The 13,251-nt window shown below is 42.5% G+C and overlaps 1 long non-coding RNA gene and 1 pseudogene across 1 annotated transcript in view; one reads left to right on the top strand and one right to left on the bottom strand.

Moving 5' to 3' along the window:
• The window catches only part of LOC148121327 (uncharacterized), an 87,942-nt gene that overhangs the window by 34,717 nt on the left and 39,974 nt on the right, over nucleotides 1-13,251 (bottom strand). The window lies entirely within an intron of this gene.
• LOC125403509 (small nuclear ribonucleoprotein Sm D1 pseudogene) lies at nucleotides 5,714-6,408 on the top strand (annotated as a pseudogene).

The following is a 13,251-nucleotide window of genomic DNA, read 5'->3' as shown; positions in this document are numbered from 1 at the left end:
TGTGTTTTGACATGACTTGAGTAATTACAGTAATCTTTCATCTCTTCCTGTGTTTCTAGCGTTTCTCAGCTGACCTGATCAACCATTTGACTCATCAGCTAGATGAACAGCCTCGCCTACTCACCAAGTCCAGCTTAGCTTCTCCACTTCCATTATCGCCAACCTCAGCATTTTTTTCATTATTTCTGCTTACTCTTACTACCAATTCCAGAAAATTTAAGATTAAATTGAAGGCAGAAACTTAAAAATATGTCATGTAACTCTCCAGAATGGACTGATTATATAAACTATGTGTACAAAGCCACCATAATGAACTGCCGTTAACCACACTGCTTTCAATATAATATTTAATTAGGAAGATTGTGTTTATGAATGGCTCTGGTCTCTATCCTCATGCCGTCCAAGTTGCACACAACTGGGGTATCCCAATGTAAAGCACAAATCACAGATCACTAAGCTTGTCATTGTTCCTTTGGCATTCTTTTCATCCATTTTCTGGGTTTGCAGAAAGACCTTAACTGCTCTTTGCTTTTTGTTTGCAAGTAGCTAAGACGATGCATCTGGTGTTTGTCATTCATCGTGGTTCCTGGACAGAGAAGTGAAGAAGCAGTTCTCCTTGCAGCTCAAGCACAATCCAGACATGACCCCCTGCTCTGACCTTCTAAGAACTATTGGACAAAGCAAATACTTCTATGCAATGGCAGATGTTTAAAGCAAAAACTAAAACAAAGTCTGACAGTTTTAGTTAGCACTTTGCCCATCAGCCTACAACTTGCCATCTTCCCAGGCTTTCTTATTTGCCCATCAGCCTACAACTTGCCATCTTCCCAGGCTTCCTTATTATTTCCGGCCTCCTTCACTCTGGTCAATTCCCATCATGCTTTGGTCCTGCTGCTCCCTGAATCCTCATCCCTGAAGGCATCTCTGGCCTCTTCTGTGAAACTGTTGCATCACCCTGTTGGGAATAATCTGAACTCACTGGGATCTCTCTTACTGCTTACAGGACTTCTCTTCTGCTGTATGATGGTTCGGGTATGAGACATTACCCTCCTAAAAGGCTCCTGTATTTGGCCCACAGTTGGAGGTTGAATCTTGGTGCACTGGCATCCTCTGACTCTAAGGTGGAACCTATTGGGAGGAAGTAGGTCACTGGGTACTTTTGTTCTTTAATGATATGATGTTGGGGTGTCCCGAGCGGCCTGCAAGCCAGGCAGAGGCTGCCTCCAGAGGGGTTATATTACTTAAAGAAGAGGGAGACAGAGAGACATGGAGATAAACATAGAGAGAGATAGAGACACGTGTGCACACGCCAAGAGACGGAAACAGAAGAGAGAGAGTTAAGATGGCGACAGGGAGGTCAGAAGTGGCTGGGAGTGGGCATGGTTAGCTCTTAAAGGGACCAGACCTACAGGATAACAGGAACAACACACACTCTTCTACGCGCTACACTCTACGGTACTGTATGGTTCATGAGCCAGGCAAGGAGTTGGAGATTGAAACACACAAACACAACAGAGGCAGAGACACGGGTCATCCTTGAAACAAGAATGCCAAGAATGCCCCCTTGAATCAAGAATGCCAACTTTATTGTGTTCCAGGGCAGTTTATATAGGGTCTCCTTGACTAAATGGCTACACCCCAACTCTCAGGTTTTTTAAGCTGCAAGCCCACCAGAACCCACTCCCCTGTCTCGTGCTCAGAGCAGCTGCAAGCATAGAAAAATAAGTTATTTACAGGAAATTCAGTGTCTGTGGGTCCACAGTCTCCGACAACTGGGAGCATCACTTCTGAAAGTTTCTGGTTTCAAGGCTTTTCCTCTTTCTCTGCTTCCTGGGGATAAGCAACTATGCTATACCAGGCCCTTCCATCACAATGGAGTGAACCTTCCACAGACAAAATCTTCCTCTGTCGGGCCATGGTGGCACACGCCTTAAATCCCAGCAGCTCTTGACAGGCAGAGGCAGGTGAATCTCTGTGAGTTTGAGGCCAGCCTAGTCTATGGAGCTAGTTCCAGGAGTACAGGGCTACACTGAGAAATCCTGTCTCAAAAAAAACGAAAAACAAAAAAACTCCAAAATGGTGAGCTTATCTCAGGTGGTTTGTTATAGTGATGCAAAGTGCCTGACACACCACCTATCTTAGGTTACCTACAAAACTACAAAACTCCCTGTCTCCTATGTCAATAATAAGTTATCTGTATGTAAGACCCATCTCCTCTGCATCTTTGTTTCTCATAATATATTGTTTGATTGGTTAAATGAATAAATTTTCTCACTGGTGAGCTATCTTGCATTTAGAATTCAACACATGCTGTGAACAACAGGTAACTATTATCTCTCTTGGATGCCATGGTTATCAGGGTAGATAGTAAAATAGTCAATGATCTAAATCAGGATCATGAGTTTGGTTTTTGTTGTTGCTTTGTTTTGTTTTATATACACTGGAGGGTCTATTGTTTCATCTCAGATTAATGGCAGAAATATTAATTCTGCCCTGAACAAGTAATATATTCAGGCCACATATAGAAGGCATCAGCACCTCCTACTGGAAGAAACTAGAAATGCAGGCACTCACTGACCCATCTACTCCAAAAGATTAGAGTCACAACTTCCGTTTTGTATTTGGGTAACTCTATGTATACCTATGAATTCAAATCACGGTGACTAAGTGTCCACATAACAAAATGCTCGTGGATGGCTTCAATGCCTGAGTAAGCCCAAAACAATATTACCCAAGAAAGTTCATGAATGTATAAACAAACTTGAGAGCTACAAACACAGTCAGGAGAGTATTTTGCACTGGGATTGAGAGCCAGGAACATTCACGGAACTGGGATCTGAGAAAAGTATAAAATGACAGAAATGAGCTGCAGAATGGTGGTCTTGGGGGCTGGAGAGATGGCTCGGGGGTTAAGAACACTGCTCTTCCAGAGGTTCTGAGTTCAAATTCCAGCAACCACATGGTGGCTCCCCACCATCTGTAATGATATCTGGTGTCCTCTTCTGGCATGCAAGCATACATTAAAACAGAACACTGTATCTATAATAAATAAATAAATCTTTAAAAAATAAAATAAAAACAATAGCTGTCAAGTTGGTTCAGTGAGTAAAGGTGTTTGCCATCAAGACAGACAGTTTGTGTTCAATCCCTGGAACCCACATGATAGAAGGAGAGAACCAAGTCCTGCATGTTGTCTTCTGAGCACCACACAGCACTGTATGCACATACATATACACAAAATAAATAAAGGGAAAATATAGAGGAAGAAAAGAGAAAGAAGAGGAAAAATTGAAAATCAGAGAAAGGAGATTTCACATTTTAAAAAAGAATGGTGATCGTGGGAGTCATAAACAAACGGAGAAAGGTATGGGTCAGTCATAAAATTCTGGAAAAGTTAAGTGCTTATAGAAGAACATGAGATGCAACCTAAGACTGCATTCTCCAAGCAGTTTATTATAGCCAATGAAATATTTGTCTCCAACACCATTTAGAATTCAGGAAGCCAAATCATCACTGTAAACTCATACACAGATCTGTAAAGAAAGACACGTTAACTGCCATGTAAAACAGCTGATCTTTGAAATGTCCAGTATTCCTGGTTACTATAAAGATGCCAATTCTCCACCTATTTGCAACTGAAACTTATTTTATTCTGTACTTATATATTTAAGGCAGACACAGAAGAATACATAAGCAAATAAGTGTCAAAAGTTGTAAGGTGGGTTCAAGAGATAACTCAGCAGTTAAAAGAGCTAGCTGCTCATCTAAAGGACCTGGGTTTGTTCCCAGAACCCAGAAGATGACTCCCTACTGTCTGTAAATCCAGTCTTGGGGTATCTGATACTCTCTTCTGGACTCTGTGGGCACCAGGCACACACATGGTACAGACATACATGCAAACAAAATACCCATACACCTAAAAATAAATGCAATGTTTTAATTTTAAAATAGATATGTTTATAGAAGGTCTTGCCTTACTAGTCATGCGAACATATTAGAAAGCTGACATAATCATGTCAACATGGTCCCACCACAAGAATTATCACAGTGCAGCCACTTTGGAAATCAGTGTGGCGGTTTCTCAGGAAACTGGGAGTCAACCTCCCTCAGGACCCAGCAATTCCTCTCTTGGGAATATACCCTAGAGATGCTCAAACATACTACAAAAGCATTTGTTCAACTATGTTCATAGCAGCACTATTTGTAATAGCCAGAACCTGGAAACAGCCTAGGTGCCCCTCAATAGAAGAATGGTTAAAGAAGGTGTGGAACATATACACATTAGAGTTTTACTCAGCGGTAAAAAATAATGACATCTTGAATTTTGCATGCAAATGGATGGACATAGAAAACGCTTTACTGAGTGAGGTAAGCCAGACCCAAAAAGAGGAATATGGTATGTATTCACTCATAAGTGGATTCTAACCATAGTTAAAGGTCTTTGAGCCTATTATTCGTGATCCTAGAGAAGCTAAATAAGAAGACGAACCTGATGAAGATTTTTTAGCTATCCGCCAGGAGGTAGGAAATAGTCAAGAGTCCCAGGTAACCTTGGGTGCATGGGGGGGGGGGAGGGTTGTTGGAAGGGGAGAGGGTTAGAGAGAAGGGAGTAGGGGAGGAATGGAGAAAGCTCTGTTGACCGGGATGGGGGGAAGGGAGGAAGGATGAATGTGGGATCAGGGAAGAATATATTTCAACTAAGGGAGTCATATTAGAGTTTACAGGAAACTTGATTATATATGGGATCCCAGGTCCAAGGAGAGATCCCCAGATTGTTCTCTGGACAGAGGAGGGGGTGCCTGAACCGGCCTTGGCCCGTGACCATACTGATGAATATTTTGCTTATCACCATAGATCCCTCATCTGGCGTTGGATGACGATACAGATGGAGGCCCGCGTTGGAGCACGGAACTGAGCCCCCCAAGATCCAAATGGAAGGAAGAAAATGACGAAGGACTGCGAGGGATACTATCACCCACTGATACAAGGGGTCGGATCTAATGAGAGTTTACCAAGGCCAGATGGACCGTGACTGAACGAGCATGTGATCCAACCAGATTCTCTGAATGTGGCCGGATTTTCTGAATGTGGCTGGCCTGCAGTCTTACTGAGAAGCCATTGACAATGACACTGGGACTGGTTTCCTCTGCATATACTGGATTTTTGGGATCCAGTCTGTTTGGATGCTCACCTTCCTGGACCTGGAGGGAGGGGGGAGGAACTTGGACTTCCCACAGGGCAGGAGACCCTGACTGCCCTTGGGGACAAAGAGGGAGGAGAAGAGGGAGGGGGGAGTGGGAGGGCGTTGGGAGGAGGGGCGTAAATGGAAACTCTTTATAATTTAATAAAATTACTTTCAAAAAAAAAAAAGAATTATCACAATTCAGCTAAACATACAGAATATGTCATTATATATGCTATGTACACCAGTATCTGATTTGCCATATACAAAAGAAATCATCACAAACAAGCAGGAAGAAAATTTTATTTAAATACATGACAGGGGGCTGGAATGATAGATCAGCAGTTAAAAGCATTTGCTGCTGTCCCAGAAGATCTGAGTTGGGTTCCAAGCACCCACAGAAAATGGTTCATAAACATGTATAGTTTCAGTGTCATGTGATCTGATACCCTCTTCTGGACTCTACGGGCACCTTCACTCACAACTGCACACACCCACACATGACACACACACACACAGATATACATAATTTAAATTAAAAATAACTAATAATAACGTGTCCAGAGGGAGGCTGCAGCACCAGGATGAAGCTCGTGAGATTTTTGATGAAATTGAGTCATGAAACCGTAACCATTGAATTGAAGAATGGAACACAAGTCCATGGAACAATCACAGGTGTAGATGTTAGCATGAATACACATCTTAAAACTGTGAAAATGACCCTGAAGAACAGAGAACCTGTACAGTTGGAAACATTGAGTATTCGAGGAAACAACATTCGATACTTTATCCTACCAGACAGCTTACCTCTTGATACATTACTTGTGGATGTTGAACCTAAGGTGAAAGCTAAGAAAAGAGAAGCTGTTGCTGGACGAGGTCGAGGCCGAGGTAGAGGAAGAGGACGTGGTCGCGGCAGAGGAAGAGGGGATCCTAGGCGATAATGTCTTTCAAAATTATTGTTCCAAAGTGTTATGGAATTGGGAGATATTTTTTGTACGGGTTTTGTTTGTCAGTTTTTAATAAACTTAAGTGTGGGATGAAGTTTTCTGCTGATTATCAAATCAAAGTTAAAGTGTCTCCTGTATACTCAGCACAGTATGTTCAATTCCTGGTATCAGTCACATGAAATATGTGTGCACTGAACATGCATTAAATTTCTTTGAGTCCATTATATGGTGCCCCTTTTGAGATGAAATAAACTCTTGGTATTTCAAAAAAAATAACTAATAATAAATACATGAGAGTCAAAAAACCCATTAGGATAAAAATTTACTTAGAACCTTAGTTCATGCACAGATAAACTGTATGTGTTTATGATTAATATTGAAAACAACTTAAAATGGATAAATTTTATTATGTTGCTAGATGGAAGACAATTTATATAAATATAACAATATAAACAACTTAAAGATGTATCATGTATATTTTTATACTTCAAAATGTCATCATTAAAAGAGCTAAGCAACAAACTGGAAAAATGTTTGCAACAATATTCTTAATATGTAAAACCTTTGAGTCAAGAAGAAAGGTGCAACTAATGTAAATATTAGAGTGCAGAAAGAGACAAGTTATGAACAAGTGTAAGAAGTGCTTAACCACACTAATGATAAGATGTAAATCAAATCATATTTGCTAACATTAAAGCCTTAACATTGTTGCAGAGGGCACGAGGTCCTTGCATTCACATAAAAGCACTAGGGAAACAGGGAATGAAGGCTAAGCATGTAGGGTTGTCTCTTCAGATGTACACCTATTTCTGCCCAGAAAACTGGGAGTGGATGTAATTTACAGCATGGTGATCTGTGCTGTCTGTAGGGCCAGGCCACACCCGAATTATGCTTATCCCAGACTCTTCCTCCCTAGACCTCTATCTTGAGGATTGCTTCACAGTCAATAGAATCCATCCTGAGGAGAGACGTCACATGTTCAAATCCTCCTCTAGGTCCCAAAACTATAGAACCCATTTTGTTGTTCTTTTGGTTTGGTTTGGTTTTAATTTTTATTTTTTAAGATTTATTTATTTATACAGTGTTCTGTCTGCATATATCCCTGCTTGCCAGAAGAGAGGATCAGATCTCATTACAGATGGCTGTGAGCCACCATGTGGTTGCTGGGAATTGAACTCAGGACCTCTGGAAGAGCAGCCAGTACTCTTAACCCCTGAGCCATCTCTCCAGTTCCCTTGTTTTTATTTTTCAAGACAGTGTTTCTGTGTAGCCCTGGCTATCTTGGAACTCGTTCTGTAGACCAGGGTGGACTCAAACTAAGGGAGGTCCTCCTACCTCTGTCTCCTGAGTGCTGGGATTAAAGGCATGCACCACCGCCACCTAGCAGAACCCATTCATAATTATAGAAGAGGTCGCATGTACTTTGCAAAAGAGTTTCAATGTACTCATGCCTTAAACTTTATTGGTATAATTGTCACCAGGAAACTTTTTTCCAAAGTAGTTAAAGTAGTTAAATATGTCTTTAAATAAACTGACCAGGGTCAGATTCCAGAAGTTGGAACCAACACTGTCTACAAAGTCCTGTTGAACCAGATTTCCTTCTTGCCTCATATGGACAATATTCTGCTATCCCTGGTGTCTGCAGAGATCCCCCACACTTTGTATCCTAGTAAAGTACGTAATAAGAGAAGTACTCTCATGTCATTGGCAATAAGACAGAACTGTTTTTGATAGAAAACCAGGTGAGACATAACAAGACCACTAAAAATGTCCATGCCCAGGGCTGGGCTGCATTTCAGTTAGGAGAGTACTTCCATAACATGCAAGAGGCCCTGGGGCTTGACCCCCATCACCACATGAAATAGGCATTCTGGAAGTGGAGGTGAACTTGAGTCTGGACTAATGTCCACATACAAGCTGTGAACAGGTACCTTTGCCACCTCGGCTGTCACAGGCATGGTGAGCTGAGGAGTGCTTGCCAGGCTTGGGCTAGTCCTGCATTAAAGTAGGGAGGTCTAGGGTTCTCTACAGCTACAGCCTGGCTCTGCTTCTGTACACTGTAAAGATTTGTCACTCGTATTGGTTTAATAAAATGCTGATTGGCCAGTAACCAGGCAGCAAGTATAGATGGGGCAACCAGACTGAGAGAATTCTGCGAAGAAGAAAGAGAGAAACAAAGTTGCCACCCAGACGCAGAGGAAACAAGATGAGACTGTTGCACTGAGAAAAGGTGTCAAGCCAAGGGGCTAAACATAGACAAGAATTATGGGTTAATTTAAGTTGTAAGAGCTAGTTAATAATGAGCCTGAGCTAATAGGCCAAACAGTTTATAATTAATATAAGCCTCTGTGTGTTTCCTTAGGGCTGAATGGCTGCAGGACCAGGTGGGACAGAAATTCTATCTACAGGCTGACAGTTCATCATAGTACCCTCTGCAATACCCAAAGAGAAAAGTCATTCACCAGGAGCTGAGCCCAGTCCTGCCCAAATGCAGACTTTCCAGAGTTCCTGTGAAAGTGATTATATATAAGATAGCCCAAGACAATGGACCCAATAAAAGGGAAAATATGAGTGTTAGGGGGAGCAGAGCCAGAGTGCAACTCTACCAGAACATGCAGTACAGTCACTCTGTGCCTCAGTTTTCTCTCCTTTAAACTGGAGCGTATTACTTCCTACCTTATAATGCTGAGTATAAGAAGGCCTGCTGCATAACAGGGGGAACTAAGTGTTTGCTAAATGTTCACCTTAGTGTCACTATTCTCTTTCTAGTTCTGGAGGCTAGGGGATTATTCAACAGGCACTACCATGTGGGTGCATGCAAAGGTCAAAGGCACTGCCGGGTTGCTGTGGGTGTTCTCTGGCAGGGTCTCCTCCATTTGGAACCTCAGAGATGAAGCCTCAGGCCATGAAGTTAACTAATGCCTCAGAAATGAATCTGGGTGAGCAACCCAGGACCCAAGCCATGTCTGCAGGATGGCTAGAGCCAGAAAGCTCAGCATTTGAGTGAGAGCCAATAAGGAAATATATAGCTGCCAACTTTGCTGCCCACCAGAAACTACAGGACTCATGGCAGCTCATCTCAAGAGTGTCTTTCAACTGCTCCCAGAATTTAAAGGGGGATAACTGCTCAAACCAAGTCTTATGCCATGAACTAGACTCAGCTACCTGGGCACAATTTGGTTAGGCTAGACCAACCCCAGCTGTACTCAGTGTGAAAGACACATCAGCTGAGAGTCCCTCACGGCTTTCACCTATATGGGGTCCCTGCAGGAGAGGAATGAGTGTGCAACCTCCTGAACTCAGAGTAAAAACCATGTCCTCCACAGTCTACGTGACTCACGCCTACGTGGTTGACCTTCTTCTTCCCCAAGTTCCTGGATTCCCAGTGCTGAGCCGTTTCTGCACCCCACCCCACCTCCGCTACTCCACAGACTAGTACCCTCTCAGCCTAACTCTGCGTTCTGCCGAGCACTAAGCCATGCATGATAGTGTTCCATGGTTGACAAATTATTAAAGAGGAAAATCAACTTGTCTTCAGTCTGGTGGTTTTCTGACTCACCATCTTATCCTGCCCTGTGACTCATGTAGTCTATACTCTGTGAGCGCTGCCCCTGCTGCTGTTAAGACACTAGGTTCCGGGGCTGGCTTCAAACTCATGGGCTCAAGCAATCCCCCACCTCAGCTTCCTTGAGGAGCTAGGACAACATTTGCATGCCAATAAACCCCACTAGGATAACCTTTAAGACCCAGTGTTAGGGCCAATGAGATGGCTTAGCATATAAAATTGCTTGCCATCAAGCCTGATGACCTGAGGTCAATCCATGGGATCAACTCTTAAATTGTCCTCTGATCGCCACAAATAAAATGTGGCACATGAACACCCACACAAACACACAAAATAAATAGATGATAGATAGATAGATAGATAGATAGATAGATAGATAGATAGATAGACAGATAGATAGACAGATAGACAGACAGACAGACGGATGTGATTTTAAACAGTTAAAACCAATTGGACATGATAGTACATGCCTTTAATCACAGTACCCTGTGAATTTGAGGTCAGCCTGATCTACACAGCAAGTCCTAAACCAGGCAGGGCAACAGAGTTGAAACCATGCCTCAAAAAAATATTTTTCTTTTTAATTTAAGAGTCTGGAGGGGCTGGAGAGATGGCTCAGAGGCTAAGAGCACTGGCTGCTCTTCCAGAGATCCTGAGTTCAATTCCCAGCAACCACATGGTGGTTCACAACCATCTAAAATGGTATCTGGCGCCCTCTTCTGGCAGAACACTGTATAATTAATAAATAAAAATAAATTAAATTAAATTCCCAGCACTCACGTGATAGCTCACAACTGTCTATAACTCCAGTTCCAGGGGATCCAATATCTTCACACAGACATACATGAAGGCAAAATACCAATGCACTTGAAATAAACATAAATATTTTTTTTTATTTTAAAAATGTTTAAGGCCTGATTTTTTGGTCAAATTACTTAAAAGCAATCCAAGCCCTTCCAGTTCAGAGGTTCCTGCTTCTTACTGTTGTTTTCAAAGGCTACTTTGTGTGTATACAAAATACAGTTTCCATTGTCCAAGAGTGTGATCTCATCTGTTATGACAGAGCTAAACAGAAGTGCTTAACTCAGAAAGACTGAGTTTGTGAGAAGGATGGAGTAGGGAAGCCTTCTAAGGGAAAAGTGGCTGGGCCAGCCTTTAAAACTGAGCAGGAGGGCTGGGGAGATGGCTCAGCAACTAAAAGTACTGGTTATCAGCCACACTGAATCTTATAGAAGAGAAAGTGGGAAGTACACTTGAACTCATTGGCACAGGAGACCACTTCCTAAATATAACCCCAGCAGCACAGACACTGAGAGAAACAATTAATACATGGGACCTCCTAAAACTGAGAAGTTTCTGTAAAGCAAAGGACATGGTCAACAAAACAAAATGACAGCCTATAGAATGGGGAAAGATCTTCACTAACCTCACATCAGAAAAAGGTTTAATCTCCAAAATATACAAAGAACTCAAGAAATTGGTCACAAAAAGAACACATAATCCAATTTTTAAAAAAATTAAGTATAGACCTAAACAGAGAATCTCAACAGAGGAATCTAAAATGGCTGAAAGACACTTAAGGAAATGTTCAACATCCTTAGTCATCAGAGAAATGCAAATCAAAACAACTCTGAGATTCCATCTTACACTTGTAAGAATGGCCAAGATCAAAAACTGATGACAACTTATACTGGAGAGGTTGTGGGGAAAAGGGAACACTCCTGCATTGCTGGTGGGAATGCAAGCTGGTACAACCCCTTTGGATGTCAGTGTGGTGATTTCTCAGAAAATTAGGAAACAACCTACCTCAAGACCCGGTAATACCACTTTGGGTATATATCCAAAGGATGCTCAATCGTGCCACAAGCCCATGTGCTCAACTATGTTCATAGCAGCATTGTTTGTCATAGCCAGAACCTGGAAACAACCTAAATGCCCCTCGACTGAAGAATGGATAAGGAAAATGTGGTACATGTACACAATGGAGTACTACACAGCAGAAAAAAATAATGACAGCTTGAATTTTGCTGGCAAATGGATGGAGTTAGGAAACATCATTTTGAGTGAGGTAACCCAGACACAAAAAGACAATTATCACATGTACTCACTCATAAGTGGTTTTTAAACATAAAGCAAAGAAAGTCAGCCTACAAATCACAATCTTAGAAAACTTAGACAACAATGAGGACACTAAGAGAGACTTACATAGATCTAATCTACATGGGAAGTAGAAAAAGACAAGATCTCCTGAGTAAATTGGGAGCACAGAGACCTTGGGGGAGGGGTGAGGCAGGGAGGGGAGCAGAGAAAAATATAGAGCTCAATAAAAATCAATTTTAAAAAAGTACTGGCCACTCTCACAGAAGACCACAGTTCAATTTCCAGCACCCTCATGGTGGTTCACAACTGTCTGTAACTCCAAGTTCGGGGGGTCCTATGGCCTCCCTTGACCTCCAAAGGCACCAGGAGTACACAATGTACACAGACAGACAAACAGCCAAAATACCCATACATAAAATAAAATAAGCTGAGAAGGACTGACCCAAAGGCGGAAAAGGGGAAGACACTTTGTGCACAAAATGTGGTGCACATGAGTGCATAGTGCAGAAGGCTGACAGACAGACTGAGAAGTTCAGCACGGCAGAAGGGTTGGGATGGGACAGCACGAGAAGGTAAGCTTACAAAAGAACCTGTGCCAGGCAGGGAAGGACCGGAGCAGCATGCAGAGGTGGTGACTCTATAGTCAAGAAGGCAGCCATCGCTGAAGAATTCTCGTGATCAGATTGGTGGGAATATTCTAGATGCATAGAGAGACCTTACGACAAAAGGAAGCAAAACCAAGTTTTAGGATCAAAAACTACAATAATATGGAATCTGCCTGAAATCCAGTATTACTCTCATCCACTCACTAGGAACCAATGAGTTTATTTCCTTAATAAGAAAAAATCTTCACTAACAAAGCTTATATCAGCCAGTGTTCACTAGAGAAAATGTAGCATCTGTCCAACAGCCAAACGTCTAACAGTTCCTGTAGAGGGGACCAGTCTTAAAGTGTTGAAAAAGTTGGGAGGCCGAACACGGATACTGAGATGATCTGCAGAGTCAGCACAGTGACAAGCTGCTAGCTCCAGCCACCTTAATAAAAACCAGAAGCCGGGGCATCAGAGGAGGACTGGAAACGCAAGACACCACTTAGAGCAGAGAAATGGGAGACAAAATATCGGCCTACCTTCCAGACACCCCAGAGGTGAAATGTGACTGGAAGCCAGAGGGTGCCAAAGAAGCTTGGGAAACAGGCCTGTGACAGTCCCCTTGACAGTCGAAGAGGAGGAAATAGGTAGAGGGTCTCAGGGCACAAGAGGGTGTGTACGACACAGTACCCCAAATAGAGCTAGAATAGTGCCTGAGAAAGAGAGCTCATTCTTTCTCTGCCCATGGGGAAGAACCTGGCTCCTCAGTCCCTCTAACTGGTCAAGAGCAGTTCCACCACACCAGGCTGGACCCACACGCACTAGCGTCTTAATCTGTGTTTACACGTCGAGCAGCAGAACCGG

The sequence above is a fragment of the Myodes glareolus genome, chromosome 7 (assembly GCF_982192425.1).
Source record: "Myodes glareolus chromosome 7, mMyoGla1.1, whole genome shotgun sequence".
NCBI lineage: Eukaryota > Metazoa > Chordata > Mammalia > Rodentia > Cricetidae > Myodes > Myodes glareolus.
Note: the sequence above shows the minus strand (reverse complement) of the source record. Positions and strands in the feature narration are given on the sequence as shown.